Genomic DNA, 7837 nt, shown 5'->3' with positions numbered 1-7837 from the left:
AGGACCTGGACATAAAGAAGGGAAACAAAACTCTACAAAGGGAATGCTTGGACTGCATAAGCAACATGTAGGCCAACAATAAAGCAGGGATCAGACCCCCAGCCCCAGCATAAAAAGCTCGGGTCAATATTCTCTATAACCCAGGAGTAGAGTTCAAACAATCAAGATGAGTAAAAAAGCTCTTATGCTGACTATAGAAAGCTACTATGCAGATAGAGATGATAATAGTGTCACCTCAGAAAAAAAGCAATGAAAAATTACATACAGGGGAAGTTTCAAAAGAGTCTATGAACTGAACTCAAATCCTAAAACTCATAGAAGAGGTTATAAAAGAACTTAAAACCAAAGAAGAAAAAATGAAAAAAGAAATGAAAGTTATGCAAGAAAAAGTAAAAATACAGAAAAAAGAATGTATTTCTTTAAAAAACAAAACTGACCTACTGGAAAGGAATGCAACTCAGCTAAAACTCAAATCAGACAACTAGAAAAGGAATGCAGCTCAACTAAGGGTCAAATTCACCAACTGGAAAAGGAAACACAAAAGTTAATTGAATAAAATAAAAATTAGAATTGGACAAACAGAAACAATGGATCTATGAGATTACAATTCCATCAAACAAAGTGAAAAAAGACTGAAAAAGTTGAAGAAATTGTAAAGAACCTTTTAGGAAAAACAAATGACTTGGAAAATATATCCAGAAGAGATAATTTATTAATTATTAGACTACCAGAAAGTCCAGATCAAAGAATTGAAAAGCAAGAAACTATCCATCAATTGGTGAATGGCTGAACAAATATGAATTTGTATGTGGTATATTTGAATGCTATGGAATACTACTGTTCTATAAGAAATCATGAATGGTCAGACACTGGAGAATCATGGAAAGAATTGCAGGAACTGATATTGGGTGAAGGGAACAGAACCAAAAGAACATTGTACAAATTAACAACATATGAGTTGATCAACTTAGATGAATGTGACTACTCTCAGCAGTTCAGAGAGCTAGGACAACTCTAGGAGACCAGTTATGGACACTGTTATCCCATTCATAGGAAGAAAACCAAAACTAAACTAAACTTAGAAGCCCTACAGAATCTGAACAAATTTTACAATCACTTTCTAAAAATTTTTCTTTTGTATTTCTTTCCTAGCATGTGGTTTTCTTTCTTTTCCCCTTATCCCTAATTCCTTATACAGAAAATGACTAATCTGTAAACATGTTAAACACAAATATCTATAAACACAATATTCTCCTGACTGTTCCCGTTGATGGGTGGGGGTGGGGGTGGGGGTGGGAAAGGAAAGTGGAAGAAAATTATCTTACTTAAATATACATATGTATGTGATTGAATGTTGAAAAACTTTCATAACATGTAATTGGAAAAATAAAAATAACAATGGAAAAGAAAAAAGAAAAGTGAAGAAATCTGATGATCCTTTCAGGAAGAGGCGCAAGATAATATATGTGTGCAATGAAGAAAATAAGTATATTGGGATTCCCTTAATCCTAACATTGCTAATTTCTATAAGGGATTACTCTCCTTTTTTCATAACAATGGACACAGATATAGGCTAATGATCATTGTCAAGAAAGGAATAAGGATAATTAATGATGGTGCTATAAATTGAGAAAGCATTAGTACCTACAAAGTATGAAGCCAAGGCTTAGGTGGTCAGGGGCTCTGGGGAAACAAAATTGCTGATGGGTTCATCTCATTCACCTATCTTTTCCCTTCCCCATATTCAAGTATGTTCAGGCATCTGTGTGCAGCAATTCAAACAGATAATGCTAAGTTTATGAGAGATGGTGGGATTTTAAACAGCATTATTGAATAGGTCTAGTCCATTAGACCTATGAGGTGGTTACTAGGAGTTGTGAGACTGAATCACCAGTATCAGCATGATGGTATGAGATGAATAATACATTTTGTTGGAGTTGTAAGCCCATCCAAACTTTCTGGAGAGCAGTTTGGAATTATGATCAAAAGAATAAAAATGTGCATACCCTTTGATACAACAATATCACTCTAATGAGTCTGTGTCCTGAAGAGATCATGAAAAGGGATTAAAAATCCCACCTATACAAAAAATATCCATAGCAGCTGTTTATAATGGTAAAGAATTTGAAATTAGGGGATGTTCATTAGCTGGGGAATGGCTGAACAAATTATGATATATGTATATGATGGAACACTATTGTGCTATAGGAAAACATGAAGGACAGGATTTCAGACAAGTTCAAAAAGACTTGCATAAATTGATGTGGAGTGAGATGAGCAGAACCAGAAGAACATTATACACACTAACAACAACATGGGGTGACAGTCAACTATGATGGACTTGCTTATTTCATCAGTGCAATAATCATGGACAATTTTAGGGGATTTATAATGGAGAATACCATCTGTATCCAGAGTTGGAACTGTGGAGTTTCAATGAAGATGAAAGATTATTATTTTCAATTTTTACAAGTTATCTTATGTAATATGTAATTTTTCTCTCACTAATGCTTTCTTTTTTTTTCCTTTTGGCTCTAATTCTTCACTCAAAAAAAAGTTAAATTTTGATCTCTGCTTATCATGGATGCAAATGTAAAGCCTATATTTGATTACCTTCTGTTGGGCAGACAGGGGAGGGATGGCAATGAGGGAGAAAAATTGCAAAACTCAAAAGCTCACCCCAAAAATGCTTGGTAGAAACTATCACTGTATATAATTGGAAAGCAAATAAAAATTTATATAATAAAAATTTTATATTACAGATACCTATAAAAACAGAAAACTGTGTGGGGAAACAAAGATGATCTTTAACTAAAATCAATATCAAATTAATTAAAGATGTGAAGGAAAGTTATTTTCTAATACTGAAGGTACAAAATCATAGATATCAATATCTTAGTTCAGTGTATAAATCATAGTTATATTTTACATGTAAATTTTTACTGCATTTATTGGGTACTTCTTGACTTTTTATTCCAGAGTTCCTTATTGCCTAAAGACAGCTAGATGGCAGAGGCTAGGCTATCAGATTTTGGTGTCAGGAAGACCTGAGTTTAAATATGAATCCAGATATTCACCAATTAGTTGGCTCTTGGCAAATAATTTAACCCCTCTCTCTACTTCAGTTCCTTCCACACTTTAAAATAAAGTCCATAATACCATCTTCCTCCAAGGGTTTTGAAAAGATTAAATAATGCAATATTTGTAACATACTTAGTACAGGGATTGGTCCATGGAAAGTCCTTAATAAAGGTTTTTTTCCCCTTTCCTCATTGTACAAAGCAATTCAGATATTATCCTATTTCATATCATGTTGTAGAGAAATAGACATGTTGAAATATTTATATTTTTTCAGGATATAGAAGATCCCAGTTATATGGATTCTTTCACTCCCTATTTAGAGAGGTTCTCTGCATAAGATTTATGGTCATGGACTTCTTTCCCTTGCAGGTCCAATCAAAACTCTCAATAATGAAAGCATATGAAACAAAACAAAATGAGTCTTAGGAATGTCTGTAGAATTAGAAAACTCAAGAAAGACATCAAGTTTTGCTATAATGTTGCATGAAATTGCTCCTTATGACTCATTTAGAGTAATATAGACTAGGGAGCATCTTGGATAATCAGGGATTCCGATGGCTTGAATAGCTGTTTTCTCAGAGCTCTCTCTCTCAGAGGTGCTGGTATGAAAGATAGCATTCCAGCTCTAACCCACTATTCTCTGCATTGATGGAGATGTCAAGGAGAATGATTCTGAATATATACTTCCAAATTTTGCCTGCAAGATAATTTCTAAAATGTGATATCAGTTTCCCTATATTTCTATAAAGATGGCTGTCTCTTGAATCAATTCCTTATACTTACCAATCTCCTCCTGCATGAAGGAGAAACCACCTTGACCTCCCTATTCAGACCCAAGAAAAGATTAGAAATGAGGATAGATTCTAATTCTGAAGACTTTATCTTAATGCAGAAGAGAACTCTCTAGAGAGGGTTCCTCTGAGGAGAGAAGCTGAGGCAATTTGTCAGTTTAATAGAATTTTCTCATATGATTCACAATCTTTGGACAACAATCTTCCTAATATTGTCTGTAATGATTTGCATTTTGCTTATGTGTAGATCTTCTGTATTGTATCTTTGTGAAAGAAAAATTTAAGATATAAAAATAATAACAATGATAATTGAATGATAAAATATTAATAAAAACAATAAATTTGGATTTTTCATGTTTTTCTTGTAGTTTGACAACATGAATACAGCTGGCAGATATAATAAATCAGAATAACTTTTATGAACTGATATCTACAGAGCCAAGAGCAAAAATTAAAAATTAGCCTGCAATACTTGTTCAAGCATTTAATTAATTTCCTCATAAAATATCCTAGATTTATTGGATTTCAAGTCTTGTTTGTGGTTGTTTTGGCAGTACCAGACCAAATGATTTATTGGTCCTTATTTGGCCAGCCCACAGGGTTGATGTTCCTTGCCTCTGTTCTATAGCGATCATGAATAAAAATATTTTCTTAGAAAGTTTGACAGGCAAAAAGATCCATATAGAGCAGAATATATAATACTCTTGATGACTCAAGAATCATAGGAGGAAATTTGAGCTCTTGCAAACTGCTCCTAGGAAAAATCATTAAATACTACCATACTAAAGAAACTTACAGAGATCTATTAAAGATTTGTATAATAGCAGTAGAAGATCACATAGCAATCTATCCAATATTACTAGGAAAAATGTGATTTGTTATATTACCCTCTTAAAGATAACAACAGCAACAAAAACAGTAGTTATGTAGAAAGTTATCAAATGCCTTCTTTGGAGCTTCCTTATTTTTGTGGAAAATAACATCACACTTTTAGTGAAACAGATACACACCCTAAGCAAGCTTTAACTAATCTTTTTTTCTTCCAAAACATATCCACTCACTTACCTATTCTTCTTAATTTTCCTTCCATAAATTTGCTTCTGTTTTTCACAAACACTTTCACTTTACTCACAGGATCCTCACCCCACTTCAGGTGGTCATTCTCTCTACTGCACTATCATAGCCTCAAAAAATGCTCAGTAAACCTCAAATTTTCTCCTGTCCAATTCATTCTCCACTTAGACTATGCTACTTCTATTAAAAAATTCCCCAGTGATTCTTCCTTAAATCTGGGATCAAATCTAAATCCAAATGCTTTCTACTCAAACATCTTTCCAATCTACCTATAATTTCCCCTTTTCCCCCAATTATACATTATTTCCCTTAATTCACTCTTCAGTCCTGTGAAACTGATCTCCTCACACATATCTCTCCTCTATTTCTAGTCTTTTGCACCTTATCCTACCCTGCCTGCAATGCACTACCTCATCACATCAATCTCTTTAAAATCTCAAATATAGCTCAAATACAATTTTCTAAGTTCTTTCCTCATACATAGAGAACTGAATCAATTTTATAAAAATTAAAAAGCATTCCCCAATTGATAAATGATCAGACAATATAAGCAATTATCTATGTCTATTGAAATCACTTTGAAAAATCCTAAATCAAAATTGATAGGAAAAAATAAGGGTTGATATTCTGAGGTAACTACCTTATATCTATTAGATTGACTAATAGGATAGAAAGAGAAAATGGCAAATTGGAAGCCATGTAGGAAAAATGAGGCAATAAAATAGTATTAAAGGAATAGTGCATGGATTCCACAATTCTCTAGAGCAATTTGGAACTATGTCCAAAGGGTTTGAAAACCATGTCTATCCTTTGACCTAGAATGCTGATAACAGGTTTATATTTCAGACAAGATGAATAAAAAGGAAGGGAAAGGATTATATGAATAAGAATATGCCTAGCAGCTCTTTTTTGATGACAAGGAACTGGAAATTAAAGGGTTGCTTATCAGTTGGGAAACGTTTGAACAAATTGTGGTATGTGATTAAGACACAATGTTATTTGACTATAAAAAATGATAAACAGGATGCTCTCAGTTAAAATACTTGCATGACCAAATGCAATGGAAAATATACTATGTGCAAATAGTGCAAATATACTATGTGCAAAATAATAATGTTGTAGAATGATCAACTGTGAATGACTTACCTTTTCTCAGTAGTGCTATGACCCAAGAGAACTCTGAAGGGCTTCTGCTAAAGAATACTATCCAGCCTAAAGACAGATCCTAGTCTCATATGTCTTTGGGCTGATACATACTGCCTGGATAGTCTTAACATTTACTTTCTCCTTGTCACATCAAAAAAAAAATCCAAAACGTCAGATTTTCTCTATATGTGACAATGGAAATTGAAATAAACATGGAAGAAGACCTAGTAATTAATTGCAAAATATCTATTCTGGAGTATAGATGGAGAAGAAAAGATGACCCTAGACAGAACACTGTAGTGTTCTGAGAATTACATTAAAACTCTTTTAAAAATGATCAAGCTGATTTCTTTGTCTCAATAATTCCATAGTCATAATCTTGGGGTCACACTATCTATTAGCCTTGCAACAACCTCATGCCTATTTTATCAACTTGTCCCATCCACCATTCCATACAATTGCTAAAATCTCTAATTATTACATTTATCTTTTCTTGCTTTGCTCTAATTTGTCAATTTCTGATTGTTGACCCTCTTTCATATTTCAGGTTTCATTATTGTTGTCTTTGATTATATTGAATATGTCTAAATTATCATTGATCCTGATTTCTTAAAGTAGAATCCAGACAAATATGTGGGCCTAGAAACTGACCTTCAAATTATCCTCAGTTGGATAAATCAACATATCATAGTGTAAACTGAGATGTACTCAAAATAGATACATTATTTATATTTAAAATGTGGCATCATAAGCAATCAGAGAGAATGAAATATTACACTTTTCAAATATTTGGATATAACCAAAAAAAGAAAAATAAAACATTTTGAGATATAAAATGGATAATTTTGGTTACATCAAATTAAATATGTGTTGCACAAGCAAAAGCACACAAACAAGATTAGAAGGATGGGGGCTAGAGGAGTGGGTTGCATGGTTAGAATTTTTCAGCAAGTTTCATAAAATCTTCATTTCTTGAATATATAGAATGGAGTCAAATTTATAACAATTTTATAAGAATTGATAAAAGGTCAAGGGATATGAATACGCAGTTTTCAGAATATATAGTTGCTATTCAGTTATATATAAATGTTCCAAATAACTGATTAGAAAAATAAAAACTAAAGAAAATCCTTTATGTTCCCACCCCACAACCATCAGATTGACCCATAAGATAAGAAAGCAAACTGACAAATGATGGAGGAGACATGGGAAAACTTGGTCACTATTGTACTGTTGGTGGATTTGTAAAATAATTAAACCAGTTTGGAGGGCAGTTTAGGACCATGCCCCAAAACTTATAAAACTGCATATATCATTTGACCCATTTTTTCCACTATCTAGGTACCCCAAGAAGATCAAACAGGGAAACATGCTTAGGTACAAAAGTATTTATAGCAGTTCTTTTTTTGTAGTGACAAAAAAAATAGAAATTGAGAGGATGCCCATCAATTGGAGAATCACTGTATAAATTGTAGCATATGATTTTGATGGGAAACCATTGTGCTGGGGCAGCTAGTTGGCGCAGTGGATAAAGCACTGGCCCTGGAATCAGGAGTACCTGGGTTCAAATCCGGTCTCAGACACTTAATAATTACCTAGCGGTGTGGCCTTGGGCAAGCTACTTAACCCCATTTGCCTTGCAAAAACCTACAAGAAAGAAAGAAAGAAAGAAAGAAAGAAAGAAAGAAAGAAAGAAAGAAAGAAAGAAAGAAAGAAAGAAAGAAAACCATTGTGCTATATGCTAT

This window comes from Macrotis lagotis, chromosome 1 (genome assembly GCF_037893015.1).
Source record: "Macrotis lagotis isolate mMagLag1 chromosome 1, bilby.v1.9.chrom.fasta, whole genome shotgun sequence".
NCBI lineage: Eukaryota > Metazoa > Chordata > Mammalia > Peramelemorphia > Peramelidae > Macrotis > Macrotis lagotis.
This window is presented reverse-complemented; position numbering follows the sequence as displayed.